Raw genomic sequence first — 27303 nt, forward strand, 5'->3', positions numbered from 1 at the left:
ACACTAGATCGCGTGTTGCATTTTGTTAGTTGCCAACGCGCAGCTCGGCAGTGGATTTCGTATGTCGCCGCATCGAGGAGTGCAGTGTTATTCCTGTGCATCTCGCAGCTGCATGTCGAGGTGATGGTGGTAAATGCCGCTGCCTGCAAGCGTCAGCGTAGCGTCAGTCGAGCAAAGTCGAGACAAGTCAAGCTGAGAGCTGTAGGAGATGTTGCGCAATTAAATGTACGCGTGTGAAAGCCACGCAGACAACACTGTCCAAGTGTCCCACGTGATGTGACGAAGAGCTAGAACACCCCCACACAGCAGAGTGGCGCAGTGGAAGCGTGCTGGGCCCATAACCCAGAGGTCCGTGGATCGAAACCACGCTCTGCTAAAATTATATCTTTTGCTGATTGTGTCGAGATCGATTACTACGCGTGGAGGAGTCGGCATTAACAGCGAACCCCATAATTAGAAAGTGTGAGGAATGCGAGAACTACTTCCTACGATGTAGCATTTTGCAGCAAGTTAATGGCAAAGTTAATGCTCTTCCACCCCACACGCGCAACACTCGAGCAGATTTGTGAGATAAAAGTCGCGCCTCCCCGGCGGGGAATCGAACCCCGGTCTCCCGCGTGACAGGCGGGGATACTAACCACTATACTACCGAGGAAGACGCACCTACCGCATATAATGCACATTAAACTTGTTGGCGTAGCTGATACATCTGAAATCTAGCCTCCAGATGCTGTCAGCTGTTACGACATAAAAGTATGCCCCAGGTGAGGCTCGAATTACAACCCCGGCATTGCTCACGGCTACTGCCTTATAAGTACCGTGCGCTAACCAATTGCGCCACTGGGGCTACAGCCAAACGCTCTCAATTAGCCATATTCACTTTGCTGCAAACCAGTGGTGGCCACAAATACATACGATCGCCACCTGCGGCCACACTGCGACTTTGGCACCTAACTACGAATGCTTCGTGCTATTCGTGTTTCATATGCTACGCTTACATGCACATCAACTGCCTCTAGTCAACGAAAAAACGCAGAAAAACGCGCGCCTTGCCTCCTGCTACCTGTCGAACAGCGGGCGCAGATATGTGGCAAGGTCCAAGCTCTGCAAGCGCACCGCGACCACGCCGCTGGACGAGAAGTGCCTTCCTTGGGAGCTTGCAGAGCCCTGAAGAACACGTTTCTTAGAGAGGTGCACTTGTCTCGTAGAACGAGACACAGTCCGTGGCCCTATGGCGCAAGGGATAACGCGTCTGACAACGGATCGGAAGATTCCAGCTTCTGATCCTGGCACGGTCGGCATTTTGTTAGTTGCCAACGCGCAGCTCGGCAGTGGATTTCGTATGTCGCCGCATCGAGGAGTGCAGTGTTATTCCTGTGCATCTCGCAGCTGCATGTCGAGGTGATGGTGGTAAATGCCGCTGCCTGCAAGCGTCAGCGTAGCGTCAGTCGAGCAAAGTCGAGACAAGTCAAGCTGAGAGCTGTAGGAGATGTTGCGCAATTAAATGTACGCGTGTGAAAGCCACGCAGACAACACTGTCCAAGTGTCCCACGTGATGTGACGAAGAGCTAGAACACCCCCACACAGCAGAGTGGCGCAGTGGAAGCGTGCTGGGCCCATAACCCAGAGGTCCGTGGATCGAAACCACGCTCTGCTAAAATTATATCTTTTGCTGATTGTGTCGAGATCGATTACTACGCGTGGAGAGTCGGCATTAACAGCGAACCCCATAATTAGAAAGTGTGAGGAATGCGAGAACTACTTCCTACGATGTAGCATTTTGCAGCAAGTTAATGGCAAAGTTAATGCTCTTCCACCCCACACGCGCAACACTCGAGCAGATTTGTGAGATAAAAGTCGCGCCTCCCCGGCGGGGAATCGAACCCCGGTCTCCCGCGTGACAGGCGGGGATACTAACCACTATACTACCGAGGAAGACGCACCTACCGCATATAATGCACATTAAACTTGTTGGCGTAGCTGATACATCTGAAATCTAGCCTCCAGATGCTGTCAGCTGTTACGACATAAAAGTATGCCCCAGGTGAGGCTCGAATTACAACCCCGGCATTGCTCACGGCTACTGCCTTATAAGTACCGTGCGCTAACCAATTGCGCCACTGGGGCTACAGCCAAACGCTCTCAATTAGCCATATTCACTTTGCTGCAAACCAGTGGTGGCCACAAATACATACGATCGCCACCTGCGGCCACACTGCGACTTTGGCACCTAACTACGAATGCTTCGTGCTATTCGTGTTTCATATGCTACGCTTACATGCACATCAACTGCCTCTAGTCAACGAAAAAACGCAGAAAAACGCGCGCCTTGCCTCCTGCTACCTGTCGAACAGCGGGCGCAGATATGTGGCAAGGTCCAAGCTCTGCAAGCGCACCGCGACCACGCCGCTGGACGAGAAGTGCCTTCCTTGGGAGCTTGCAGAGCCCTGAAGAACACGTTTCTTAGAGAGGTGCACTTGTCTCGTAGAACGAGACACAGTCCGTGGCCCTATGGCGCAAGGGATAACGCGTCTGACAACGGATCGGAAGATTCCAGCTTCTGATCCTGGCACGGTCGGCATTTTGTTAGTTGCCAACGCGCAGCTCGGCAGTGGATTTCGTATGTCGCCGCATCGAGGAGTGCAGTGTTATTCCTGTGCATCTCGCAGCTGCATGTCGAGGTGATGGTGGTAAATGCCGCTGCCTGCAAGCGTCAGCGTAGCGTCAGTCGAGCAAAGTCGAGACAAGTCAAGCTGAGAGCTGTAGGAGATGTTGCGCAATTAAATGTACGCGTGTGAAAGCCACGCAGACAACACTGTCCAAGTGTCCCACGTGATGTGACGAAGAGCTAGAACACCCCCACACAGCAGAGTGGCGCAGTGGAAGCGTGCTGGGCCCATAACCCAGAGGTCCGTGGATCGAAACCACGCTCTGCTAAAATTATATCTTTTGCTGATTGTGTCGAGATCGATTACTACGCGTGGAGAGTCGGCATTAACAGCGAACCCCATAATTAGAAAGTGTGAGGAATGCGAGAACTACTTCCTACGATGTAGCATTTTGCAGCAAGTTAATGGCAAAGTTAATGCTCTTCCACCCCACACGCGCAACACTCGAGCAGATTTGTGAGATAAAAGTCGCGCCTCCCCGGCGGGGAATCGAACCCCGGTCTCCCGCGTGACAGGCGGGGATACTAACCACTATACTACCGAGGAAGACGCACCTACCGCATATAATGCACATTAAACTTGTTGGCGTAGCTGATACATCTGAAATCTAGCCTCCAGATGCTGTCAGCTGTTACGACATAAAAGTATGCCCCAGGTGAGGCTCGAATTACAACCCCGGCATTGCTCACGGCTACTGCCTTATAAGTACCGTGCGCTAACCAATTGCGCCACTGGGGCTACAGCCAAACGCTCTCAATTAGCCATATTCACTTTGCTGCAAACCAGTGGTGGCCACAAATACATACGATCGCCACCTGCGGCCACACTGCGACTTTGGCACCTAACTACGAATGCTTCGTGCTATTCGTGTTTCATATGCTACGCTTACATGCACATCAACTGCCTCTAGTCAACGAAAAAAACGCAGAAAAACGCGCGCCTTGCCTCCTGCTACCTGTCGAACAGCGGGCGCAGATATGTGGCAAGGTCCAAGCTCTGCAAGCGCACCGCGACCACGCCGCTGGACGAGAAGTGCCTTCCTTGGGAGCTTGCAGAGCCCTGAAGAACACGTTTCTTAGAGAGGTGCACTTGTCTCGTAGAACGAGACACAGTCCGTGGCCCTATGGCGCAAGGGATAACGCGTCTGACAACGGATCGGAAGATTCCAGCTTCTGATCCTGGCACGGTCGGCATTTTGTTAGTTGCCAACGCGCAGCTCGGCAGTGGATTTCGTATGTCGCCGCATCGAGGAGTGCAGTGTTATTCCTGTGCATCTCGCAGCTGCATGTCGAGGTGATGGTGGTAAATGCCGCTGCCTGCAAGCGTCAGCGTAGCGTCAGTCGAGCAAAGTCGAGACAAGTCAAGCTGAGAGCTGTAGGAGATGTTGCGCAATTAAATGTACGCGTGTGAAAGCCACGCAGACAACACTGTCCAAGTGTCCCACGTGATGTGACGAAGAGCTAGAACACCCCCACACAGCAGAGTGGCGCAGTGGAAGCGTGCTGGGCCCATAACCCAGAGGTCCGTGGATCGAAACCACGCTCTGCTAAAATTATATCTTTTGCTGATTGTGTCGAGATCGATTACTACGCGTGGAGAGTCGGCATTAACAGCGAACCCCATAATTAGAAAGTGTGAGGAATGCGAGAACTACTTCCTACGATGTAGCATTTTGCAGCAAGTTAATGGCAAAGTTAATGCTCTTCCACCCCACACGCGCAACACTCGAGCAGATTTGTGAGATAAAAGTCGCGCCTCCCCGGCGGGGAATCGAACCCCGGTCTCCCGCGTGACAGGCGGGGATACTAACCACTATACTACCGAGGAAGACGCACCTACCGCATATAATGCACATTAAACTTGTTGGCGTAGCTGATACATCTGAAATCTAGCCTCCAGATGCTGTCAGCTGTTACGACATAAAAGTATGCCCCAGGTGAGGCTCGAATTACAACCCCGGCATTGCTCACGGCTACTGCCTTATAAGTACCGTGCGCTAACCAATTGCGCCACTGGGGCTACAGCCAAACGCTCTCAATTAGCCATATTCACTTTGCTGCAAACCAGTGGTGGCCACAAATACATACGATCGCCACCTGCGGCCACACACTGCGACTTTGGCACCTAACTACGAATGCTTCGTGCTATTCGTGTTTCATATGCTACGCTTACATGCACATCAACTGCCTCTAGTCAACGAAAAAACGCAGAAAAAACGCGCGCCTTGCCTCCTGCTACCTGTCGAACAGCGGGCGCAGATATGTGGCAAGGTCCAAGCTCTGCAAGCGCACCGCGACCACGCCGCTGGACGAGAAGTGCCTTCCTTGGGAGCTTGCAGAGCCCTGAAGAACACGTTTCTTAGAGAGGTGCACTTGTCTCGTAGAACGAGACACAGTCCGTGGCCCTATGGCGCAAGGGATAACGCGTCTGACAACGGATCGGAAGATTCCAGCTTCTGATCCTGGCACGGTCGGCATTTTGTTAGTTGCCAACGCGCAGCTCGGCAGTGGATTTCGTATGTCGCCGCATCGAGGAGTGCAGTGTTATTCCTGTGCATCTCGCAGCTGCATGTCGAGGTGATGGTGGTAAATGCCGCTGCCTGCAAGCGTCAGCGTAGCGTCAGTCGAGCAAAGTCGAGACAAGTCAAGCTGAGAGCTGTAGGAGATGTTGCGCAATTAAATGTACGCGTGTGAAAGCCACGCAGACAACACTGTCCAAGTGTCCCACGTGATGTGACGAAGAGCTAGAACACCCCCACACAGCAGAGTGGCGCAGTGGAAGCGTGCTGGGCCCATAACCCAGAGGTCCGTGGATCGAAACCACGCTCTGCTAAAATTATATCTTTTGCTGATTGTGTCGAGATCGATTACTACGCGTGGAGAGTCGGCATTAACAGCGAACCCCATAATTAGAAAGTGTGAGGAATGCGAGAACTACTTCCTACGATGTAGCATTTTGCAGCAAGTTAATGGCAAAGTTAATGCTCTTCCACCCCACACGCGCAACACTCGAGCAGATTTGTGAGATAAAAGTCGCGCCTCCCCGGCGGGGAATCGAACCCCGGTCTCCCGCGTGACAGGCGGGGATACTAACCACTATACTACCGAGGAAGACGCACCTACCGCATATAATGCACATTAAACTTGTTGGCGTAGCTGATACATCTGAAATCTAGCCTCCAGATGCTGTCAGCTGTTACGACATAAAAGTATGCCCCAGGTGAGGCTCGAATTACAACCCCGGCATTGCTCACGGCTACTGCCTTATAAGTACCGTGCGCTAACCAATTGCGCCACTGGGGCTACAGCCAAACGCTCTCAATTAGCCATATTCACTTTGCTGCAAACCAGTGGTGGCCACAAATACATACGATCGCCACCTGCGGCCACACTGCGACTTTGGCACCTAACTACGAATGCTTCGTGCTATTCGTGTTTCATATGCTACGCTTACATGCACATCAACTGCCTCTAGTCAACGAAAAAACGCAGAAAAACGCGCGCCTTGCCTCCTGCTACCTGTCGAACAGCGGGCGCAGATATGTGGCAAGGTCCAAGCTCTGCAAGCGCACCGCGACCACGCCGCTGGACGAGAAGTGCCTTCCTTGGGAGCTTGCAGAGCCCTGAAGAACACGTTTCTTAGAGAGGTGCACTTGTCTCGTAGAACGAGACACAGTCCGTGGCCCTATGGCGCAAGGGATAACGCGTCTGACAACGGATCGGAAGATTCCAGCTTCTGATCCTGGCACGGTCGGCATTTTGTTAGTTGCCAACGCGCAGCTCGGCAGTGGATTTCGTATGTCGCCGCATCGAGGAGTGCAGTGTTATTCCTGTGCATCTCGCAGCTGCATGTCGAGGTGATGGTGGTAAATGCCGCTGCCTGCAAGCGTCAGCGTAGCGTCAGTCGAGCAAAGTCGAGACAAGTCAAGCTGAGAGCTGTAGGAGATGTTGCGCAATTAAATGTACGCGTGTGAAAGCCACGCAGACAACACTGTCCAAGTGTCCCACGTGATGTGACGAAGAGCTAGAACACCCCCACACAGCAGAGTGGCGCAGTGGAAGCGTGCTGGGCCCATAACCCAGAGGTCCGTGGATCGAAACCACGCTCTGCTAAAATTATATCTTTTGCTGATTGTGTCGAGATCGATTACTACGCGTGGAGAGTCGGCATTAACAGCGAACCCCATAATTAGAAAGTGTGAGGAATGCGAGAACTACTTCCTACGATGTAGCATTTTGCAGCAAGTTAATGGCAAAGTTAATGCTCTTCCACCCCACACGCGCAACACTCGAGCAGATTTGTGAGATAAAAGTCGCGCCTCCCCGGCGGGGAATCGAACCCCGGTCTCCCGCGTGACAGGCGGGGATACTAACCACTATACTACCGAGGAAGACGCACCTACCGCATATAATGCACATTAAACTTGTTGGCGTAGCTGATACATCTGAAATCTAGCCTCCAGATGCTGTCAGCTGTTACGACATAAAAGTATGCCCCAGGTGAGGCTCGAATTACAACCCCGGCATTGCTCACGGCTACTGCCTTATAAGTACCGTGCGCTAACCAATTGCGCCACTGGGGCTACAGCCAAACGCTCTCAATTAGCCATATTCACTTTGCTGCAAACCAGTGGTGGCCACAAATACATACGATCGCCACCTGCGGCCACACTGCGACTTTGGCACCTAACTACGAATGCTTCGTGCTATTCGTGTTTCATATGCTACGCTTACATGCACATCAACTGCCTCTAGTCAACGAAAAAACGCAGAAAAACGCGCGCCTTGCCTCCTGCTACCTGTCGAACAGCGGGCGCAGATATGTGGCAAGGTCCAAGCTCTGCAAGCGCACCGCGACCACGCCGCTGGACGAGAAGTGCCTTCCTTGGGAGCTTGCAGAGCCCTGAAGAACACGTTTCTTAGAGAGGTGCACTTGTCTCGTAGAACGAGACACAGTCCGTGGCCCTATGGCGCAAGGGATAACGCGTCTGACAACGGATCGGAAGATTCCAGCTTCTGATCCTGGCACGGTCGGCATTTTGTTAGTTGCCAACGCGCAGCTCGGCAGTGGATTTCGTATGTCGCCGCATCGAGGAGTGCAGTGTTATTCCTGTGCATCTCGCAGCTGCATGTCGAGGTGATGGTGGTAAATGCCGCTGCCTGCAAGCGTCAGCGTAGCGTCAGTCGAGCAAAGTCGAGACAAGTCAAGCTGAGAGCTGTAGGAGATGTTGCGCAATTAAATGTACGCGTGTGAAAGCCACGCAGACAACACTGTCCAAGTGTCCCACGTGATGTGACGAAGAGCTAGAACACCCCCACACAGCAGAGTGGCGCAGTGGAAGCGTGCTGGGCCCATAACCCAGAGGTCCGTGGATCGAAACCACGCTCTGCTAAAATTATATCTTTTGCTGATTGTGTCGAGATCGATTACTACGCGTGGAGAGTCGGCATTAACAGCGAACCCCATAATTAGAAAGTGTGAGGAATGCGAGAACTACTTCCTACGATGTAGCATTTTGCAGCAAGTTAATGGCAAAGTTAATGCTCTTCCACCCCACACGCGCAACACTCGAGCAGATTTGTGAGATAAAAGTCGCGCCTCCCCGGCGGGGAATCGAACCCCGGTCTCCCGCGTGACAGGCGGGGATACTAACCACTATACTACCGAGGAAGACGCACCTACCGCATATAATGCACATTAAACTTGTTGGCGTAGCTGATACATCTGAAATCTAGCCTCCAGATGCTGTCAGCTGTTACGACATAAAAGTATGCCCCAGGTGAGGCTCGAATTACAACCCCGGCATTGCTCACGGCTACTGCCTTATAAGTACCGTGCGCTAACCAATTGCGCCACTGGGGCTACAGCCAAACGCTCTCAATTAGCCATATTCACTTTGCTGCAAACCAGTGGTGGCCACAAATACATACGATCGCCACCTGCGGCCACACTGCGACTTTGGCACCTAACTACGAATGCTTCGTGCTATTCGTGTTTCATATGCTACGCTTACATGCACATCAACTGCCTCTAGTCAACGAAAAAACGCAGAAAAACGCGCGCCTTGCCTCCTGCTACCTGTCGAACAGCGGGCGCAGATATGTGGCAAGGTCCAAGCTCTGCAAGCGCACCGCGACCACGCCGCTGGACGAGAAGTGCCTTCCTTGGGAGCTTGCAGAGCCCTGAAGAACACGTTTCTTAGAGAGGTGCACTTGTCTCGTAGAACGAGACACAGTCCGTGGCCCTATGGCGCAAGGGATAACGCGTCTGACAACGGATCGGAAGATTCCAGCTTCTGATCCTGGCACGGTCGGCATTTTGTTAGTTGCCAACGCGCAGCTCGGCAGTGGATTTCGTATGTCGCCGCATCGAGGAGTGCAGTGTTATTCCTGTGCATCTCGCAGCTGCATGTCGAGGTGATGGTGGTAAATGCCGCTGCCTGCAAGCGTCAGCGTAGCGTCAGTCGAGCAAAGTCGAGACAAGTCAAGCTGAGAGCTGTAGGAGATGTTGCGCAATTAAATGTACGCGTGTGAAAGCCACGCAGACAACACTGTCCAAGTGTCCCACGTGATGTGACGAAGAGCTAGAACACCCCCACACAGCAGAGTGGCGCAGTGGAAGCGTGCTGGGCCCATAACCCAGAGGTCCGTGGATCGAAACCACGCTCTGCTAAAATTATATCTTTTGCTGATTGTGTCGAGATCGATTACTACGCGTGGAGAGTCGGCATTAACAGCGAACCCCATAATTAGAAAGTGTGAGGAATGCGAGAACTACTTCCTACGATGTAGCATTTTGCAGCAAGTTAATGGCAAAGTTAATGCTCTTCCACCCCACACGCGCAACACTCGAGCAGATTTGTGAGATAAAAGTCGCGCCTCCCCGGCGGGGAATCGAACCCCGGTCTCCCGCGTGACAGGCGGGGATACTAACCACTATACTACCGAGGAAGACGCACCTACCGCATATAATGCACATTAAACTTGTTGGCGTAGCTGATACATCTGAAATCTAGCCTCCAGATGCTGTCAGCTGTTACGACATAAAAGTATGCCCCAGGTGAGGCTCGAATTACAACCCCGGCATTGCTCACGGCTACTGCCTTATAAGTACCGTGCGCTAACCAATTGCGCCACTGGGGCTACAGCCAAACGCTCTCAATTAGCCATATTCACTTTGCTGCAAACCAGTGGTGGCCACAAATACATACGATCGCCACCTGCGGCCACACTGCGACTTTGGCACCTAACTACGAATGCTTCGTGCTATTCGTGTTTCATATGCTACGCTTACATGCACATCAACTGCCTCTAGTCAACGAAAAAACGCAGAAAAACGCGCGCCTTGCCTCCTGCTACCTGTCGAACAGCGGGCGCAGATATGTGGCAAGGTCCAAGCTCTGCAAGCGCACCGCGACCACGCCGCTGGACGAGAAGTGCCTTCCTTGGGAGCTTGCAGAGCCCTGAAGAACACGTTTCTTAGAGAGGTGCACTTGTCTCGTAGAACGAGACACAGTCCGTGGCCCTATGGCGCAAGGGATAACGCGTCTGACAACGGATCGGAAGATTCCAGCTTCTGATCCTGGCACGGTCGGCATTTTGTTAGTTGCCAACGCGCAGCTCGGCAGTGGATTTCGTATGTCGCCGCATCGAGGAGTGCAGTGTTATTCCTGTGCATCTCGCAGCTGCATGTCGAGGTGATGGTGGTAAATGCCGCTGCCTGCAAGCGTCAGCGTAGCGTCAGTCGAGCAAAGTCGAGACAAGTCAAGCTGAGAGCTGTAGGAGATGTTGCGCAATTAAATGTACGCGTGTGAAAGCCACGCAGACAACACTGTCCAAGTGTCCCACGTGATGTGACGAAGAGCTAGAACACCCCCACACAGCAGAGTGGCGCAGTGGAAGCGTGCTGGGCCCATAACCCAGAGGTCCGTGGATCGAAACCACGCTCTGCTAAAATTATATCTTTTGCTGATTGTGTCGAGATCGATTACTACGCGTGGAGAGTCGGCATTAACAGCGAACCCCATAATTAGAAAGTGTGAGGAATGCGAGAACTACTTCCTACGATGTAGCATTTTGCAGCAAGTTAATGGCAAAGTTAATGCTCTTCCACCCCACACGCGCAACACTCGAGCAGATTTGTGAGATAAAAGTCGCGCCTCCCCGGCGGGGAATCGAACCCCGGTCTCCCGCGTGACAGGCGGGGATACTAACCACTATACTACCGAGGAAGACGCACCTACCGCATATAATGCACATTAAACTTGTTGGCGTAGCTGATACATCTGAAATCTAGCCTCCAGATGCTGTCAGCTGTTACGACATAAAAGTATGCCCCAGGTGAGGCTCGAATTACAACCCCGGCATTGCTCACGGCTACTGCCTTATAAGTACCGTGCGCTAACCAATTGCGCCACTGGGGCTACAGCCAAACGCTCTCAATTAGCCATATTCACTTTGCTGCAAACCAGTGGTGGCCACAAATACATACGATCGCCACCTGCGGCCACACTGCGACTTTGGCACCTAACTACGAATGCTTCGTGCTATTCGTGTTTCATATGCTACGCTTACATGCACATCAACTGCCTCTAGTCAACGAAAAAACGCAGAAAAACGCGCGCCTTGCCTCCTGCTACCTGTCGAACAGCGGGCGCAGATATGTGGCAAGGTCCAAGCTCTGCAAGCGCACCGCGACCACGCCGCTGGACGAGAAGTGCCTTCCTTGGGAGCTTGCAGAGCCCTGAAGAACACGTTTCTTAGAGAGGTGCACTTGTCTCGTAGAACGAGACACAGTCCGTGGCCCTATGGCGCAAGGGATAACGCGTCTGACAACGGATCGGAAGATTCCAGCTTCTGATCCTGGCACGGTCGGCATTTTGTTAGTTGCCAACGCGCAGCTCGGCAGTGGATTTCGTATGTCGCCGCATCGAGGAGTGCAGTGTTATTCCTGTGCATCTCGCAGCTGCATGTCGAGGTGATGGTGGTAAATGCCGCTGCCTGCAAGCGTCAGCGTAGCGTCAGTCGAGCAAAGTCGAGACAAGTCAAGCTGAGAGCTGTAGGAGATGTTGCGCAATTAAATGTACGCGTGTGAAAGCCACGCAGACAACACTGTCCAAGTGTCCCACGTGATGTGACGAAGAGCTAGAACACCCCCACACAGCAGAGTGGCGCAGTGGAAGCGTGCTGGGCCCATAACCCAGAGGTCCGTGGATCGAAACCACGCTCTGCTAAAATTATATCTTTTGCTGATTGTGTCGAGATCGATTACTACGCGTGGAGAGTCGGCATTAACAGCGAACCCCATAATTAGAAAGTGTGAGGAATGCGAGAACTACTTCCTACGATGTAGCATTTTGCAGCAAGTTAATGGCAAAGTTAATGCTCTTCCACCCCACACGCGCAACACTCGAGCAGATTTGTGAGATAAAAGTCGCGCCTCCCCGGCGGGGAATCGAACCCCGGTCTCCCGCGTGACAGGCGGGGATACTAACCACTATACTACCGAGGAAGACGCACCTACCGCATATAATGCACATTAAACTTGTTGGCGTAGCTGATACATCTGAAATCTAGCCTCCAGATGCTGTCAGCTGTTACGACATAAAAGTATGCCCCAGGTGAGGCTCGAATTACAACCCCGGCATTGCTCACGGCTACTGCCTTATAAGTACCGTGCGCTAACCAATTGCGCCACTGGGGCTACAGCCAAACGCTCTCAATTAGCCATATTCACTTTGCTGCAAACCAGTGGTGGCCACAAATACATACGATCGCCACCTGCGGCCACACTGCGACTTTGGCACCTAACTACGAATGCTTCGTGCTATTCGTGTTTCATATGCTACGCTTACATGCACATCAACTGCCTCTAGTCAACGAAAAAACGCAGAAAAACGCGCGCCTTGCCTCCTGCTACCTGTCGAACAGCGGGCGCAGATATGTGGCAAGGTCCAAGCTCTGCAAGCGCACCGCGACCACGCCGCTGGACGAGAAGTGCCTTCCTTGGGAGCTTGCAGAGCCCTGAAGAACACGTTTCTTAGAGAGGTGCACTTGTCTCGTAGAACGAGACACAGTCCGTGGCCCTATGGCGCAAGGGATAACGCGTCTGACAACGGATCGGAAGATTCCAGCTTCTGATCCTGGCACGGTCGGCATTTTGTTAGTTGCCAACGCGCAGCTCGGCAGTGGATTTCGTATGTCGCCGCATCGAGGAGTGCAGTGTTATTCCTGTGCATCTCGCAGCTGCATGTCGAGGTGATGGTGGTAAATGCCGCTGCCTGCAAGCGTCAGCGTAGCGTCAGTCGAGCAAAGTCGAGACAAGTCAAGCTGAGAGCTGTAGGAGATGTTGCGCAATTAAATGTACGCGTGTGAAAGCCACGCAGACAACACTGTCCAAGTGTCCCACGTGATGTGACGAAGAGCTAGAACACCCCCACACAGCAGAGTGGCGCAGTGGAAGCGTGCTGGGCCCATAACCCAGAGGTCCGTGGATCGAAACCACGCTCTGCTAAAATTATATCTTTTGCTGATTGTGTCGAGATCGATTACTACGCGTGGAGAGTCGGCATTAACAGCGAACCCCATAATTAGAAAGTGTGAGGAATGCGAGAACTACTTCCTACGATGTAGCATTTTGCAGCAAGTTAATGGCAAAGTTAATGCTCTTCCACCCCACACGCGCAACACTCGAGCAGATTTGTGAGATAAAAGTCGCGCCTCCCCGGCGGGGAATCGAACCCCGGTCTCCCGCGTGACAGGCGGGGATACTAACCACTATACTACCGAGGAAGACGCACCTACCGCATATAATGCACATTAAACTTGTTGGCGTAGCTGATACATCTGAAATCTAGCCTCCAGATGCTGTCAGCTGTTACGACATAAAAGTATGCCCCAGGTGAGGCTCGAATTACAACCCCGGCATTGCTCACGGCTACTGCCTTATAAGTACCGTGCGCTAACCAATTGCGCCACTGGGGCTACAGCCAAACGCTCTCAATTAGCCATATTCACTTTGCTGCAAACCAGTGGTGGCCACAAATACATACGATCGCCACCTGCGGCCACACTGCGACTTTGGCACCTAACTACGAATGCTTCGTGCTATTCGTGTTTCATATGCTACGCTTACATGCACATCAACTGCCTCTAGTCAACGAAAAAACGCAGAAAAACGCGCGCCTTGCCTCCTGCTACCTGTCGAACAGCGGGCGCAGATATGTGGCAAGGTCCAAGCTCTGCAAGCGCACCGCGACCACGCCGCTGGACGAGAAGTGCCTTCCTTGGGAGCTTGCAGAGCCCTGAAGAACACGTTTCTTAGAGAGGTGCACTTGTCTCGTAGAACGAGACACAGTCCGTGGCCCTATGGCGCAAGGGATAACGCGTCTGACAACGGATCGGAAGATTCCAGCTTCTGATCCTGGCACGGTCGGCATTTTGTTAGTTGCCAACGCGCAGCTCGGCAGTGGATTTCGTATGTCGCCGCATCGAGGAGTGCAGTGTTATTCCTGTGCATCTCGCAGCTGCATGTCGAGGTGATGGTGGTAAATGCCGCTGCCTGCAAGCGTCAGCGTAGCGTCAGTCGAGCAAAGTCGAGACAAGTCAAGCTGAGAGCTGTAGGAGATGTTGCGCAATTAAATGTACGCGTGTGAAAGCCACGCAGACAACACTGTCCAAGTGTCCCACGTGATGTGACGAAGAGCTAGAACACCCCCACACAGCAGAGTGGCGCAGTGGAAGCGTGCTGGGCCCATAACCCAGAGGTCCGTGGATCGAAACCACGCTCTGCTAAAATTATATCTTTTGCTGATTGTGTCGAGATCGATTACTACGCGTGGAGAGTCGGCATTAACAGCGAACCCCATAATTAGAAAGTGTGAGGAATGCGAGAACTACTTCCTACGATGTAGCATTTTGCAGCAAGTTAATGGCAAAGTTAATGCTCTTCCACCCCACACGCGCAACACTCGAGCAGATTTGTGAGATAAAAGTCGCGCCTCCCCGGCGGGGAATCGAACCCCGGTCTCCCGCGTGACAGGCGGGGATACTAACCACTATACTACCGAGGAAGACGCACCTACCGCATATAATGCACATTAAACTTGTTGGCGTAGCTGATACATCTGAAATCTAGCCTCCAGATGCTGTCAGCTGTTACGACATAAAAGTATGCCCCAGGTGAGGCTCGAATTACAACCCCGGCATTGCTCACGGCTACTGCCTTATAAGTACCGTGCGCTAACCAATTGCGCCACTGGGGCTACAGCCAAACGCTCTCAATTAGCCATATTCACTTTGCTGCAAACCAGTGGTGGCCACAAATACATACGATCGCCACCTGCGGCCACACTGCGACTTTGGCACCTAACTACGAATGCTTCGTGCTATTCGTGTTTCATATGCTACGCTTACATGCACATCAACTGCCTCTAGTCAACGAAAAAACGCAGAAAAACGCGCGCCTTGCCTCCTGCTACCTGTCGAACAGCGGGCGCAGATATGTGGCAAGGTCCAAGCTCTGCAAGCGCACCGCGACCACGCCGCTGGACGAGAAGTGCCTTCCTTGGGAGCTTGCAGAGCCCTGAAGAACACGTTTCTTAGAGAGGTGCACTTGTCTCGTAGAACGAGACACAGTCCGTGGCCCTATGGCGCAAGGGATAACGCGTCTGACAACGGATCGGAAGATTCCAGCTTCTGATCCTGGCACGGTCGGCATTTTGTTAGTTGCCAACGCGCAGCTCGGCAGTGGATTTCGTATGTCGCCGCATCGAGGAGTGCAGTGTTATTCCTGTGCATCTCGCAGCTGCATGTCGAGGTGATGGTGGTAAATGCCGCTGCCTGCAAGCGTCAGCGTAGCGTCAGTCGAGCAAAGTCGAGACAAGTCAAGCTGAGAGCTGTAGGAGATGTTGCGCAATTAAATGTACGCGTGTGAAAGCCACGCAAACAACACTGTCCAAGTGTCCCACGTGATGTGACGAAGAGCTAGAACACCCCCACACAGCAGAGTGGCGCAGTGGAAGCGTGCTGGGCCCATAACCCAGAGGTCCGTGGATCGAAACCACGCTCTGCTAAAATTATATCTTTTGCTGATTGTGTCGAGATCGATTACTACGCGTGGAGAGTCGGCATTAACAGCGAACCCCATAATTAGAAAGTGTGAGGAATGCGAGAACTACTTCCTACGATGTAGCATTTTGCAGCAAGTTAATGGCAAAGTTAATGCTCTTCCACCCCACACGCGCAACACTCGAGCAGATTTGTGAGATAAAAGTCGCGCCTCCCCGGCGGGGAATCGAACCCCGGTCTCCCGCGTGACAGGCGGGGATACTAACCACTATACTACCGAGGAAGACGCACCTACCGCATATAATGCACATTAAACTTGTTGGCGTAGCTGATACATCTGAAATCTAGCCTCCAGATGCTGTCAGCTGTTACGACATAAAAGTATGCCCCAGGTGAGGCTCGAATTACAACCCCGGCATTGCTCACGGCTACTGCCTTATAAGTACCGTGCGCTAACCAATTGCGCCACTGGGGCTACAGCCAAACGCTCTCAATTAGCCATATTCACTTTGCTGCAAACCAGTGGTGGCCACAAATACATACGATCGCCACCTGCGGCCACACTGCGACTTTGGCACCTAACTACGAATGCTTCGTGCTATTCGTGTTTCATATGCTACGCTTACATGCACATCAACTGCCTCTAGTCAACGAAAAAACGCAGAAAAACGCGCGCCTTGCCTCCTGCTACCTGTCGAACAGCGGGCGCAGATATGTGGCAAGGTCCAAGCTCTGCAAGCGCACCGCGACCACGCCGCTGGACGAGAAGTGCCTTCCTTGGGAGCTTGCAGAGCCCTGAAGAACACGTTTCTTAGAGAGGTGCACTTGTCTCGTAGAACGAGACACAGTCCGTGGCCCTATGGCGCAAGGGATAACGCGTCTGACAACGGATCGGAAGATTCCAGCTTCTGATCCTGGCACGGTCGGCATTTTGTTAGTTGCCAACGCGCAGCTCGGCAGTGGATTTCGTATGTCGCCGCATCGAGGAGTGCAGTGTTATTCCTGTGCATCTCGCAGCTGCATGTCGAGGTGATGGTGGTAAATGCCGCTGCCTGCAAGCGTCAGCGTAGCGTCAGTCGAGCAAAGTCGAGACAAGTCAAGCTGAGAGCTGTAGGAGATGTTGCGCAATTAAATGTACGCGTGTGAAAGCCACGCAGACAACACTGTCCAAGTGTCCCACGTGATGTGACGAAGAGCTAGAACACCCCCACACAGCAGAGTGGCGCAGTGGAAGCGTGCTGGGCCCATAACCCAGAGGTCCGTGGATCGAAACCACGCTCTGCTAAAATTATATCTTTTGCTGATTGTGTCGAGATCGATTACTACGCGTGGAGAGTCGGCATTAACAGCGAACCCCATAATTAGAAAGTGTGAGGAATGCGAGAACTACTTCCTACGATGTAGCATTTTGCAGCAAGTTAATGGCAAAGTTAATGCTCTTCCACCCCACACGCGCAACACTCGAGCAGATTTGTGAGATAAAAGTCGCGCCTCCCCGGCGGGGAATCGAACCCCGGTCTCCCGCGTGACAGGCGGGGATACTAACCACTATACTACCGAGGAAGACGCACCTACCGCATATAATGCACATTAAACTTGTTGGCGTAGCTGATACATCTGAAATCTAGCCTCCAGATGCTGTCAGCTGTTACGACATAAAAGTATGCCCCAGGTGAGGCTCGAATTACAACCCCGGCATTGCTCACGGCTACTGCCTTATAAGTACCGTGCGCTAACCAATTGCGCCACTGGGGCTACAGCCAAACGCTCTCAATTAGCCATATTCACTTTGCTGCAAACCAGTGGTGGCCACAAATACATACGATCGCCACCTGCGGCCACACTGCGACTTTGGCACCTAACTACGAATGCTTCGTGCTATTCGTGTTTCATATGCTACGCTTACATGCACATCAACTGCCTCTAGTCAACGAAAAAACGCAGAAAAACGCGCGCCTTGCCTCCTGCTACCTGTCGAACAGCGGGCGCAGATATGTGGCAAGGTCCAAGCTCTGCAAGCGCACCGCGACCACGCCGCTGGACGAGAAGTGCCTTCCTTGGGAGCTTGCAGAGCCCTGAAGAACACGTTTCTTAGAGAGGTGCACTTGTCTCGTAGAACGAGACACAGTCCGTGGCCCTATGGCGCAAGGGATAACGCGTCTGACAACGGATCGGAAGATTCCAGCTTCTGATCCTGGCACGGTCGGCATTTTGTTAGTTGCCAACGCGCAGCTCGGCAGTGGATTTCGTATGTCGCCGCATCGAGGAGTGCAGTGTTATTCCTGTGCATCTCGCAGCTGCATGTCGAGGTGATGGTGGTAAATGCCGCTGCCTGCAAGCGTCAGCGTAGCGTCAGTCGAGCAAAGTCGAGACAAGTCAAGCTGAGAGCTGTAGGAGATGTTGCGCAATTAAATGTACGCGTGTGAAAGCCACGCAGACAACACTGTCCAAGTGTCCCACGTGATGTGACGAAGAGCTAGAACACCCCCACACAGCAGAGTGGCGCAGTGGAAGCGTGCTGGGCCCATAACCCAGAGGTCCGTGGATCGAAACCACGCTCTGCTAAAATTATATCTTTTGCTGATTGTGTCGAGATCGATTACTACGCGTGGAGAGTCGGCATTAACAGCGAACCCCATAATTAGAAAGTGTGAGGAATGCGAGAACTACTTCCTACGATGTAGCATTTTGCAGCAAGTTAATGGCAAAGTTAATGCTCTTCCACCCCACACGCGCAACACTCGAGCAGATTTGTGAGATAAAAGTCGCGCCTCCCCGGCGGGGAATCGAACCCCGGTCTCCCGCGTGACAGGCGGGGATACTAACCACTATACTACCGAGGAAGACGCACCTACCGCATATAATGCACATTAAACTTGTTGGCGTAGCTGATACATCTGAAATCTAGCCTCCAGATGCTGTCAGCTGTTACGACATAAAAGTATGCCCCAGGTGAGGCTCGAATTACAACCCCGGCATTGCTCACGGCTACTGCCTTATAAGTACCGTGCGCTAACCAATTGCGCCACTGGGGCTACAGCCAAACGCTCTCAATTAGCCATATTCACTTTGCTGCAAACCAGTGGTGGCCACAAATACATACGATCGCCACCTGCGGCCACACTGCGACTTTGGCACCTAACTACGAATGCTTCGTGCTATTCGTGTTTCATATGCTACGCTTACATGCACATCAACTGCCTCTAGTCAACGAAAAAACGCAGAAAAACGCGCGCCTTGCCTCCTGCTACCTGTCGAACAGCGGGCGCAGATATGTGGCAAGGTCCAAGCTCTGCAAGCGCACCGCGACCACGCCGCTGGACGAGAAGTGCCTTCCTTGGGAGCTTGCAGAGCCCTGAAGAACACGTTTCTTAGAGAGGTGCACTTGTCTCGTAGAACGAGACACAGTCCGTGGCCCTATGGCGCAAGGGATAACGCGTCTGACAACGGATCGGAAGATTCCAGCTTCTGATCCTGGCACGGTCGGCATTTTGTTAGTTGCCAACGCGCAGCTCGGCAGTGGATTTCGTATGTCGCCGCATCGAGGAGTGCAGTGTTATTCCTGTGCATCTCGCAGCTGCATGTCGAGGTGATGGTGGTAAATGCCGCTGCCTGCAAGCGTCAGCGTAGCGTCAGTCGAGCAAAGTCGAGACAAGTCAAGCTGAGAGCTGTAGGAGATGTTGCGCAATTAAATGTACGCGTGTGAAAGCCACGCAGACAACACTGTCCAAGTGTCCCACGTGATGTGACGAAGAGCTAGAACACCCCCACACAGCAGAGTGGCGCAGTGGAAGCGTGCTGGGCCCATAACCCAGAGGTCCGTGGATCGAAACCACGCTCTGCTAAAATTATATCTTTTGCTGATTGTGTCGAGATCGATTACTACGCGTGGAGAGTCGGCATTAACAGCGAACCCCATAATTAGAAAGTGTGAGGAATGCGAGAACTACTTCCTACGATGTAGCATTTTGCAGCAAGTTAATGGCAAAGTTAATGCTCTTCCACCCCACACGCGCAACACTCGAGCAGATTTGTGAGATAAAAGTCGCGCCTCCCCGGCGGGGAATCGAACCCCGGTCTCCCGCGTGACAGGCGGGGATACTAACCACTATACTACCGAGGAAGACGCACCTACCGCATATAATGCACATTAAACTTGTTGGCGTAGCTGATACATCTGAAATCTAGCCTCCAGATGCTGTCAGCTGTTACGACATAAAAGTATGCCCCAGGTGAGGCTCGAATTACAACCCCGGCATTGCTCACGGCTACTGCCTTATAAGTACCGTGCGCTAACCAATTGCGCCACTGGGGCTACAGCCAAACGCTCTCAATTAGCCATATTCACTTTGCTGCAAACCAGTGGTGGCCACAAATACATACGATCGCCACCTGCGGCCACACTGCGACTTTGGCACCTAACTACGAATGCTTCGTGCTATTCGTGTTTCATATGCTACGCTTACATGCACATCAACTGCCTCTAGTCAACGAAAAAACGCAGAAAAACGCGCGCCTTGCCTCCTGCTACCTGTCGAACAGCGGGCGCAGATATGTGGCAAGGTCCAAGCTCTGCAAGCGCACCGCGACCACGCCGCTGGACGAGAAGTGCCTTCCTTGGGAGCTTGCAGAGCCCTGAAGAACACGTTTCTTAGAGAGGTGCACTTGTCTCGTAGAACGAGACACAGTCCGTGGCCCTATGGCGCAAGGGATAACGCGTCTGACAACGGATCGGAAGATTCCAGCTTCTGATCCTGGCACGGTCGGCATTTTGTTAGTTGCCAACGCGCAGCTCGGCAGTGGATTTCGTATGTCGCCGCATCGAGGAGTGCAGTGTTATTCCTGTGCATCTCGCAGCTGCATGTCGAGGTGATGGTGGTAAATGCCGCTGCCTGCAAGCGTCAGCGTAGCGTCAGTCGAGCAAAGTCGAGACAAGTCAAGCTGAGAGCTGTAGGAGATGTTGCGCAATTAAATGTACGCGTGTGAAAGCCACGCAGACAACACTGTCCAAGTGTCCCACGTGATGTGACGAAGAGCTAGAACACCCCCACACAGCAGAGTGGCGCAGTGGAAGCGTGCTGGGCCCATAACCCAGAGGTCCGTGGATCGAAACCACGCTCTGCTAAAATTATATCTTTTGCTGATTGTGTCGAGATCGATTACTACGCGTGGAGAGTCGGCATTAACAGCGAACCCCATAATTAGAAAGTGTGAGGAATGCGAGAACTACTTCCTACGATGTAGCATTTTGCAGCAAGTTAATGGCAAAGTTAATGCTCTTCCACCCCACACGCGCAACACTCGAGCAGATTTGTGAGATAAAAGTCGCGCCTCCCCGGCGGGGAATCGAACCCCGGTCTCCCGCGTGACAGGCGGGGATACTAACCACTATACTACCGAGGAAGACGCACCTACCGCATATAATGCACATTAAACTTGTTGGCGTAGCTGATACATCTGAAATCTAGCCTCCAGATGCTGTCAGCTGTTACGACATAAAAGTATGCCCCAGGTGAGGCTCGAATTACAACCCCGGCATTGCTCACGGCTACTGCCTTATAAGTACCGTGCGCTAACCAATTGCGCCACTGGGGCTACAGCCAAACGCTCTCAATTAGCCATATTCACTTTGCTGCAAACCAGTGGTGGCCACAAATACATACGATCGCCACCTGCGGCCACACTGCGACTTTGGCACCTAACTACGAATGCTTCGTGCTATTCGTGTTTCATATGCTACGCTTACATGCACATCAACTGCCTCTAGTCAACGAAAAAACGCAGAAAAACGCGCGCCTTGCCTCCTGCTACCTGTCGAACAGCGGGCGCAGATATGTGGCAAGGTCCAAGCTCTGCAAGCGCACCGCGACCACGCCGCTGGACGAGAAGTGCCTTCCTTGGGAGCTTGCAGAGCCCTGAAGAACACGTTTCTTAGAGAGGTGCACTTGTCTCGTAGAACGAGACACAGTCCGTGGCCCTATGGCGCAAGGGATAACGCGTCTGACAACGGATCGGAAGATTCCAGCTTCTGATCCTGGCACGGTCGGCATTTTGTTAGTTGCCAACGCGCAGCTCGGCAGTGGATTTCGTATGTCGCCGCATCGAGGAGTGCAGTGTTATTCCTGTGCATCTCGCAGCTGCATGTCGAGGTGATGGTGGTAAATGCCGCTGCCTGCAAGCGTCAGCGTAGCGTCAGTCGAGCAAAGTCGAGACAAGTCAAGCTGAGAGCTGTAGGAGATGTTGCGCAATTAAATGTACGCGTGTGAAAGCCACGCAGACAACACTGTCCAAGTGTCCCACGTGATGTGACGAAGAGCTAGAACACCCCCACACAGCAGAGTGGCGCAGTGGAAGCGTGCTGGGCCCATAACCCAGAGGTCCGTGGATCGAAACCACGCTCTGCTAAAATTATATCTTTTGCTGATTGTGTCGAGATCGATTACTACGCGTGGAGAGTCGGCATTAACAGCGAACCCCATAATTAGAAAGTGTGAGGAATGCGAGAACTACTTCCTACGATGTAGCATTTTGCAGCAAGTTAATGGCAAAGTTAATGCTCTTCCACCCCACACGCGCAACACTCGAGCAGATTTGTGAGATAAAAATCGCGCCTCCCCGGCGGGGAATCGAACCCCGGTCTCCCGCGTGACAGGCGGGGATACTAACCACTATACTACCGAGGAAGACGCACCTACCGCATATAATGCACATTAAACTTGTTGGCGTAGCTGATACATCTGAAATCTAGCCTCCAGATGCTGTCAGCTGTTACGACATAAAAGTATGCCCCAGGTGAGGCTCGAATTACAACCCCGGCATTGCTCACGGCTACTGCCTTATAAGTACCGTGCGCTAACCAATTGCGCCACTGGGGCTACAGCCAAACGCTCTCAATTAGCCATATTCACTTTGCTGCAAACCAGTGGTGGCCACAAATACATACGATCGCCACCTGCGGCCACACTGCGACTTTGGCACCTAACTACGAATGCTTCGTGCTATTCGTGTTTCATATGCTACGCTTACATGCACATCAACTGCCTCTAGTCAACGAAAAAACGCAGAAAAACGCGCGCCTTGCCTCCTGCTACCTGTCGAACAGCGGGCGCAGATATGTGGCAAGGTCCAAGCTCTGCAAGCGCACCGCGACCACGCCGCTGGACGAGAAGTGCCTTCCTTGGGAGCTTGCAGAGCCCTGAAGAACACGTTTCTTAGAGAGGTGCACTTGTCTCGTAGAACGAGACACAGTCCGTGGCCCTATGGCGCAAGGGATAACGCGTCTGACAACGGATCGGAAGATTCCAGCTTCTGATCCTGGCACGGTCGGCATTTTGTTAGTTGCCAACGCGCAGCTCGGCAGTGGATTTCGTATGTCGCCGCATCGAGGAGTGCAGTGTTATTCCTGTGCATCTCGCAGCTGCATGTCGAGGTGATGGTGGTAAATGCCGCTGCCTGCAAGCGTCAGCGTAGCGTCAGTCGAGCAAAGTCGAGACAAGTCAAGCTGAGAGCTGTAGGAGATGTTGCGCAATTAAATGTACGCGTGTGAAAGCCACGCAGACAACACTGTCCAAGTGTCCCACGTGATGTGACGAAGAGCTAGAACACCCCCACACAGCAGAGTGGCGCAGTGGAAGCGTGCTGGGCCCATAACCCAGAGGTCCGTGGATCGAAACCACGCTCTGCTAAAATTATATCTTTTGCTGATTGTGTCGAGATCGATTACTACGCGTGGAGAGTCGGCATTAACAGCGAACCCCATAATTAGAAAGTGTGAGGAATGCGAGAACTACTTCCTACGATGTAGCATTTTGCAGCAAGTTAATGGCAAAGTTAATGCTCTTCCACCCCACACGCGCAACACTCGAGCAGATTTGTGAGATAAAAGTCGCGCCTCCCCGGCGGGGAATCGAACCCCGGTCTCCCGCGTGACAGGCGGGGATACTAACCACTATACTACCGAGGAAGACGCACCTACCGAATATAATGCACATTAAACTTGTTGGCGTAGCTGATACATCTGAAATCTAGCCTCCAGATGCTGTCAGCTGTTACGACATAAAAGTATGCCCCAGGTGAGGCTCGAATTACAACCCCGGCATTGCTCACGGCTACTGCCTTATAAGTACCGTGCGCTAACCAATTGCGCCACTGGGGCTACAGCCAAACGCTCTCAATTAGCCATATTCACTTTGCTGCAAACCAGTGGTGGCCACAAATACATACGATCGCCACCTGCGGCCACACTGCGACTTTGGCACCTAACTACGAATGCTTCGTGCTATTCGTGTTTCATATGCTACGCTTACATGCACATCAACTGCCTCTAGTCAACGAAAAAACGCAGAAAAACGCGCGCCTTGCCTCCTGCTACCTGTCGAACAGCGGGCGCAGATATGTGGCAAGGTCCAAGCTCTGCAAGCGCACCGCGACCACGCCGCTGGACGAGAAGTGCCTTCCTTGGGAGCTTGCAGAGCCCTGAAGAACACGTTTCTTAGAGAGGTGCACTTGTCTCGTAGAACGAGACACAGTCCGTGGCCCTATGGCGCAAGGGATAACGCGTCTGACAACGGATCGGAAGATTCCAGCTTCTGATCCTGGCACGGTCGGCATTTTGTTAGTTGCCAACGCGCAGCTCGGCAGTGGATTTCGTATGTCGCCGCATCGAGGAGTGCAGTGTTATTCCTGTGCATCTCGCAGCTGCATGTCGAGGTGATGGTGGTAAATGCCGCTGCCTGCAAGCGTCAGCGTAGCGTCAGTCGAGCAAAGTCGAGACAAGTCAAGCTGAGAGCTGTAGGAGATGTTGCGCAATTAAATGTACGCGTGTGAAAGCCACGCAGACAACACTGTCCAAGTGTCCCACGTGATGTGACGAAGAGCTAGAACACCCCCACACAGCAGAGTGGCGCAGTGGAAGCGTGCTGGGCCCATAACCCAGAGGTCCGTGGATCGAAACCACGCTCTGCTAAAATTATATCTTTTGCTGATTGTGTCGAGATCGATTACTACGCGTGGAGAGTCGGCATTAACAGCGAACCCCATAATTAGAAAGTGTGAGGAATGCGAGAACTACTTCCTACGATGTAGCATTTTGCAGCAAGTTAATGGCAAAGTTAATGCTCTTCCACCCCACACGCGCAACACTCGAGCAGATTTGTGAGATAAAAGTCGCGCCTCCCCGGCGGGGAATCGAACCCCGGTCTCCCGCGTGACAGGCGGGGATACTAACCACTATACTACCGAGGAAGACGCACCTACCGCATATAATGCACATTAAACTTGTTGGCGTAGCTGATACATCTGAAATCTAGCCTCCAGATGCTGTCAGCTGTTACGACATAAAAGTATGCCCCAGGTGAGGCTCGAATTACAACCCCGGCATTGCTCACGGCTACTGCCTTATAAGTACCGTGCGCTAACCAATTGCGCCACTGGGGCTACAGCCAAACGCTCTCAATTAGCCATATTCACTTTGCTGCAAACCAGTGGTGGCCACAAATACATACGATCGCCACCTGCGGCCACACTGCGACTTTGGCACCTAACTACGAATGCTTCGTGCTATTCGTGTTTCATATGCTACGCTTACATGCACATCAACTGCCTCTAGTCAACGAAAAAACGCAGAAAAACGCGCGCCTTGCCTCCTGCTACCTGTCGAACAGCGGGCGCAGATATGTGGCAAGGTCCAAGCTCTGCAAGCGCACCGCGACCACGCCGCTGGACGAGAAGTGCCTTCCTTGGGAGCTTGCAGAGCCCTGAAGAACACGTTTCTTAGAGAGGTGCACTTGTCTCGTAGAACGAGACACAGTCCGTGGCCCTATGGCGCAAGGGATAACGCGTCTGACAACGGATCGGAAGATTCCAGCTTCTGATCCTGGCACGGTCGGCATTTTGTTAGTTGCCAACGCGCAGCTCGGCAGTGGATTTCGTATGTCGCCGCATCGAGGAGTGCAGTGTTATTCCTGTGCATCTCGCAGCTGCATGTCGAGGTGATGGTGGTAAATGCCGCTGCCTGCAAGCGTCAGCGTAGCGTCAGTCGAGCAAAGTCGAGACAAGTCAAGCTGAGAGCTGTAGGAGATGTTGCGCAATTAAATGTACGCGTGTGAAAGCCACGCAGACAACACTGTCCAAGTGTCCCACGTGATGTGACGAAGAGCTAGAACACCCCCACACAGCAGAGTGGCGCAGTGGAAGCGTGCTGGGCCCATAACCCAGAGGTCCGTGGATCGAAACCACGCTCTGCTAAAATTATATCTTTTGCTGATTGTGTCGAGATCGATTACTACGCGTGGAGAGTCGGCATTAACAGCGAACCCCATAATTAGAAAGTGTGAGGAATGCGAGAACTACTTCCTACGATGTAGCATTTTGCAGCAAGTTAATGGCAAAGTTAATGCTCTTCCACCCCACACGCGCAACACTCGAGCAGATTTGTGAGATAAAAGTCGCGCCTCCCCGGCGGGGAATCGAACCCCGGTCTCCCGCGTGACAGGCGGGGATACTAACCACTATACTACCGAGGAAGACGCACCTACCGCATATAATGCACATTAAACTTGTTGGCGTAGCTGATACATCTGAAATCTAGCCTCCAGATGCTGTCAGCTGTTACGACATAAAAGTATGCCCCAGGTGAGGCTCGAATTACAACCCCGGCATTGCTCACGGCTACTGCCTTATAAGTACCGTGCGCTAACCAATTGCGCCACTGGGGCTACAGCCAAACGCTCTCAATTAGCCATATTCACTTTGCTGCAAACCAGTGGTGGCCACAAATACATACGATCGCCACCTGCGGCCACACTGCGACTTTGGCACCTAACTACGAATGCTTCGTGCTATTCGTGTTTCATATGCTACGCTTACATGCACATCAACTGCCTCTAGTCAACGAAAAAACGCAGAAAAACGCGCGCCTTGCCTCCTGCTACCTGTCGAACAGCGGGCGCAGATATGTGGCAAGGTCCAAGCTCTGCAAGCGCACCGCGACCACGCCGCTGGACGAGAAGTGCCTTCCTTGGGAGCTTGCAGAGCCCTGAAGAACACGTTTCTTAGAGAGGTGCACTTGTCTCGTAGAACGAGACACAGTCCGTGGCCCTATGGCGCAAGGGATAACGCGTCTGACAACGGATCGGAAGATTCCAGCTTCTGATCCTGGCACGGTCGGCATTTTGTTAGTTGCCAACGCGCAGCTCGGCAGTGGATTTCGTATGTCGCCGCATCGAGGAGTGCAGTGTTATTCCTGTGCATCTCGCAGCTGCATGTCGAGGTGATGGTGGTAAATGCCGCTGCCTGCAAGCGTCAGCGTAGCGTCAGTCGAGCAAAGTCGAGACAAGTCAAGCTGAGAGCTGTAGGAGATGTTGCGCAATTAAATGTACGCGTGTGAAAGCCACGCAGACAACACTGTCCAAGTGTCCCACGTGATGTGACGAAGAGCTAGAACACCCCCACACAGCAGAGTGGCGCAGTGGAAGCGTGCTGGGCCCATAACCCAGAGGTCCGTGGATCGAAACCACGCTCTGCTAAAATTATATCTTTTGCTGATTGTGTCGAGATCGATTACTACG

General features: G+C 52.6%; 43 non-coding genes across 43 annotated transcripts; 22 read left to right on the forward strand and 21 right to left on the reverse strand.

Moving 5' to 3' along the window:
- Window positions 1-304: 304 nt before the first annotated feature.
- On the forward strand, window positions 305-376 carry Trnam-cau (transfer RNA methionine (anticodon CAU)). Its single transcript has one exon. It is a non-coding gene; the product is annotated as a tRNA-Met (tRNA).
- A 207-nt stretch (window positions 377-583) lies between these two features.
- Trnad-guc (transfer RNA aspartic acid (anticodon GUC)) lies at window positions 584-655 on the reverse strand. Its single transcript has one exon. It is a non-coding gene; the product is annotated as a tRNA-Asp (tRNA).
- A 930-nt stretch (window positions 656-1585) lies between these two features.
- Window positions 1586-1657, forward strand: Trnam-cau (transfer RNA methionine (anticodon CAU)). The gene has a single exon. It is a non-coding gene; the product is annotated as a tRNA-Met (tRNA).
- A 206-nt stretch (window positions 1658-1863) lies between these two features.
- Trnad-guc (transfer RNA aspartic acid (anticodon GUC)) lies at window positions 1864-1935 on the reverse strand. Its single transcript has one exon. It is a non-coding gene; the product is annotated as a tRNA-Asp (tRNA).
- A 930-nt stretch (window positions 1936-2865) lies between these two features.
- Trnam-cau (transfer RNA methionine (anticodon CAU)) lies at window positions 2866-2937 on the forward strand. Its single transcript has one exon. It is a non-coding gene; the product is annotated as a tRNA-Met (tRNA).
- Window positions 2938-3143: 206 nt separating this feature from the next.
- On the reverse strand, window positions 3144-3215 carry Trnad-guc (transfer RNA aspartic acid (anticodon GUC)). The gene has a single exon. It is a non-coding gene; the product is annotated as a tRNA-Asp (tRNA).
- Window positions 3216-4146: 931 nt separating this feature from the next.
- Trnam-cau (transfer RNA methionine (anticodon CAU)) lies at window positions 4147-4218 on the forward strand. The gene has a single exon. It is a non-coding gene; the product is annotated as a tRNA-Met (tRNA).
- Window positions 4219-4424: 206 nt separating this feature from the next.
- On the reverse strand, window positions 4425-4496 carry Trnad-guc (transfer RNA aspartic acid (anticodon GUC)). The gene has a single exon. It is a non-coding gene; the product is annotated as a tRNA-Asp (tRNA).
- Window positions 4497-5429: 933 nt separating this feature from the next.
- On the forward strand, window positions 5430-5501 carry Trnam-cau (transfer RNA methionine (anticodon CAU)). The gene has a single exon. It is a non-coding gene; the product is annotated as a tRNA-Met (tRNA).
- Window positions 5502-5707: 206 nt separating this feature from the next.
- Trnad-guc (transfer RNA aspartic acid (anticodon GUC)) lies at window positions 5708-5779 on the reverse strand. Its single transcript has one exon. It is a non-coding gene; the product is annotated as a tRNA-Asp (tRNA).
- Window positions 5780-6709: 930 nt separating this feature from the next.
- Trnam-cau (transfer RNA methionine (anticodon CAU)) lies at window positions 6710-6781 on the forward strand. Its single transcript has one exon. It is a non-coding gene; the product is annotated as a tRNA-Met (tRNA).
- Window positions 6782-6987: 206 nt separating this feature from the next.
- Window positions 6988-7059, reverse strand: Trnad-guc (transfer RNA aspartic acid (anticodon GUC)). The gene has a single exon. It is a non-coding gene; the product is annotated as a tRNA-Asp (tRNA).
- Window positions 7060-7989: 930 nt separating this feature from the next.
- Trnam-cau (transfer RNA methionine (anticodon CAU)) lies at window positions 7990-8061 on the forward strand. Its single transcript has one exon. It is a non-coding gene; the product is annotated as a tRNA-Met (tRNA).
- Window positions 8062-8267: 206 nt separating this feature from the next.
- Window positions 8268-8339, reverse strand: Trnad-guc (transfer RNA aspartic acid (anticodon GUC)). The gene has a single exon. It is a non-coding gene; the product is annotated as a tRNA-Asp (tRNA).
- A 930-nt stretch (window positions 8340-9269) lies between these two features.
- Trnam-cau (transfer RNA methionine (anticodon CAU)) lies at window positions 9270-9341 on the forward strand. Its single transcript has one exon. It is a non-coding gene; the product is annotated as a tRNA-Met (tRNA).
- Window positions 9342-9547: 206 nt separating this feature from the next.
- Window positions 9548-9619, reverse strand: Trnad-guc (transfer RNA aspartic acid (anticodon GUC)). The gene has a single exon. It is a non-coding gene; the product is annotated as a tRNA-Asp (tRNA).
- A 930-nt stretch (window positions 9620-10549) lies between these two features.
- On the forward strand, window positions 10550-10621 carry Trnam-cau (transfer RNA methionine (anticodon CAU)). The gene has a single exon. It is a non-coding gene; the product is annotated as a tRNA-Met (tRNA).
- A 206-nt stretch (window positions 10622-10827) lies between these two features.
- Window positions 10828-10899, reverse strand: Trnad-guc (transfer RNA aspartic acid (anticodon GUC)). Its single transcript has one exon. It is a non-coding gene; the product is annotated as a tRNA-Asp (tRNA).
- Window positions 10900-11829: 930 nt separating this feature from the next.
- Trnam-cau (transfer RNA methionine (anticodon CAU)) lies at window positions 11830-11901 on the forward strand. Its single transcript has one exon. It is a non-coding gene; the product is annotated as a tRNA-Met (tRNA).
- Window positions 11902-12107: 206 nt separating this feature from the next.
- Window positions 12108-12179, reverse strand: Trnad-guc (transfer RNA aspartic acid (anticodon GUC)). The gene has a single exon. It is a non-coding gene; the product is annotated as a tRNA-Asp (tRNA).
- A 930-nt stretch (window positions 12180-13109) lies between these two features.
- Trnam-cau (transfer RNA methionine (anticodon CAU)) lies at window positions 13110-13181 on the forward strand. The gene has a single exon. It is a non-coding gene; the product is annotated as a tRNA-Met (tRNA).
- A 206-nt stretch (window positions 13182-13387) lies between these two features.
- Trnad-guc (transfer RNA aspartic acid (anticodon GUC)) lies at window positions 13388-13459 on the reverse strand. Its single transcript has one exon. It is a non-coding gene; the product is annotated as a tRNA-Asp (tRNA).
- Window positions 13460-14389: 930 nt separating this feature from the next.
- On the forward strand, window positions 14390-14461 carry Trnam-cau (transfer RNA methionine (anticodon CAU)). The gene has a single exon. It is a non-coding gene; the product is annotated as a tRNA-Met (tRNA).
- A 206-nt stretch (window positions 14462-14667) lies between these two features.
- Trnad-guc (transfer RNA aspartic acid (anticodon GUC)) lies at window positions 14668-14739 on the reverse strand. Its single transcript has one exon. It is a non-coding gene; the product is annotated as a tRNA-Asp (tRNA).
- Window positions 14740-15669: 930 nt separating this feature from the next.
- On the forward strand, window positions 15670-15741 carry Trnam-cau (transfer RNA methionine (anticodon CAU)). The gene has a single exon. It is a non-coding gene; the product is annotated as a tRNA-Met (tRNA).
- Window positions 15742-15947: 206 nt separating this feature from the next.
- Window positions 15948-16019, reverse strand: Trnad-guc (transfer RNA aspartic acid (anticodon GUC)). The gene has a single exon. It is a non-coding gene; the product is annotated as a tRNA-Asp (tRNA).
- Window positions 16020-16949: 930 nt separating this feature from the next.
- Window positions 16950-17021, forward strand: Trnam-cau (transfer RNA methionine (anticodon CAU)). The gene has a single exon. It is a non-coding gene; the product is annotated as a tRNA-Met (tRNA).
- A 206-nt stretch (window positions 17022-17227) lies between these two features.
- On the reverse strand, window positions 17228-17299 carry Trnad-guc (transfer RNA aspartic acid (anticodon GUC)). Its single transcript has one exon. It is a non-coding gene; the product is annotated as a tRNA-Asp (tRNA).
- A 930-nt stretch (window positions 17300-18229) lies between these two features.
- On the forward strand, window positions 18230-18301 carry Trnam-cau (transfer RNA methionine (anticodon CAU)). Its single transcript has one exon. It is a non-coding gene; the product is annotated as a tRNA-Met (tRNA).
- A 206-nt stretch (window positions 18302-18507) lies between these two features.
- Window positions 18508-18579, reverse strand: Trnad-guc (transfer RNA aspartic acid (anticodon GUC)). Its single transcript has one exon. It is a non-coding gene; the product is annotated as a tRNA-Asp (tRNA).
- Window positions 18580-19509: 930 nt separating this feature from the next.
- Window positions 19510-19581, forward strand: Trnam-cau (transfer RNA methionine (anticodon CAU)). Its single transcript has one exon. It is a non-coding gene; the product is annotated as a tRNA-Met (tRNA).
- Window positions 19582-19787: 206 nt separating this feature from the next.
- On the reverse strand, window positions 19788-19859 carry Trnad-guc (transfer RNA aspartic acid (anticodon GUC)). The gene has a single exon. It is a non-coding gene; the product is annotated as a tRNA-Asp (tRNA).
- Window positions 19860-20789: 930 nt separating this feature from the next.
- On the forward strand, window positions 20790-20861 carry Trnam-cau (transfer RNA methionine (anticodon CAU)). Its single transcript has one exon. It is a non-coding gene; the product is annotated as a tRNA-Met (tRNA).
- A 206-nt stretch (window positions 20862-21067) lies between these two features.
- Window positions 21068-21139, reverse strand: Trnad-guc (transfer RNA aspartic acid (anticodon GUC)). The gene has a single exon. It is a non-coding gene; the product is annotated as a tRNA-Asp (tRNA).
- A 930-nt stretch (window positions 21140-22069) lies between these two features.
- Trnam-cau (transfer RNA methionine (anticodon CAU)) lies at window positions 22070-22141 on the forward strand. The gene has a single exon. It is a non-coding gene; the product is annotated as a tRNA-Met (tRNA).
- A 206-nt stretch (window positions 22142-22347) lies between these two features.
- On the reverse strand, window positions 22348-22419 carry Trnad-guc (transfer RNA aspartic acid (anticodon GUC)). Its single transcript has one exon. It is a non-coding gene; the product is annotated as a tRNA-Asp (tRNA).
- Window positions 22420-23349: 930 nt separating this feature from the next.
- On the forward strand, window positions 23350-23421 carry Trnam-cau (transfer RNA methionine (anticodon CAU)). Its single transcript has one exon. It is a non-coding gene; the product is annotated as a tRNA-Met (tRNA).
- Window positions 23422-23627: 206 nt separating this feature from the next.
- On the reverse strand, window positions 23628-23699 carry Trnad-guc (transfer RNA aspartic acid (anticodon GUC)). The gene has a single exon. It is a non-coding gene; the product is annotated as a tRNA-Asp (tRNA).
- A 930-nt stretch (window positions 23700-24629) lies between these two features.
- On the forward strand, window positions 24630-24701 carry Trnam-cau (transfer RNA methionine (anticodon CAU)). The gene has a single exon. It is a non-coding gene; the product is annotated as a tRNA-Met (tRNA).
- Window positions 24702-24907: 206 nt separating this feature from the next.
- On the reverse strand, window positions 24908-24979 carry Trnad-guc (transfer RNA aspartic acid (anticodon GUC)). The gene has a single exon. It is a non-coding gene; the product is annotated as a tRNA-Asp (tRNA).
- Window positions 24980-25909: 930 nt separating this feature from the next.
- Window positions 25910-25981, forward strand: Trnam-cau (transfer RNA methionine (anticodon CAU)). The gene has a single exon. It is a non-coding gene; the product is annotated as a tRNA-Met (tRNA).
- A 206-nt stretch (window positions 25982-26187) lies between these two features.
- Trnad-guc (transfer RNA aspartic acid (anticodon GUC)) lies at window positions 26188-26259 on the reverse strand. The gene has a single exon. It is a non-coding gene; the product is annotated as a tRNA-Asp (tRNA).
- Window positions 26260-27189: 930 nt separating this feature from the next.
- Trnam-cau (transfer RNA methionine (anticodon CAU)) lies at window positions 27190-27261 on the forward strand. Its single transcript has one exon. It is a non-coding gene; the product is annotated as a tRNA-Met (tRNA).
- Window positions 27262-27303: the final 42 nt, after the last annotated feature.

This window comes from Schistocerca gregaria, unplaced genomic scaffold (assembly GCF_023897955.1).
Source record: "Schistocerca gregaria isolate iqSchGreg1 unplaced genomic scaffold, iqSchGreg1.2 ptg000795l, whole genome shotgun sequence".
NCBI lineage: Eukaryota > Metazoa > Arthropoda > Insecta > Orthoptera > Acrididae > Schistocerca > Schistocerca gregaria.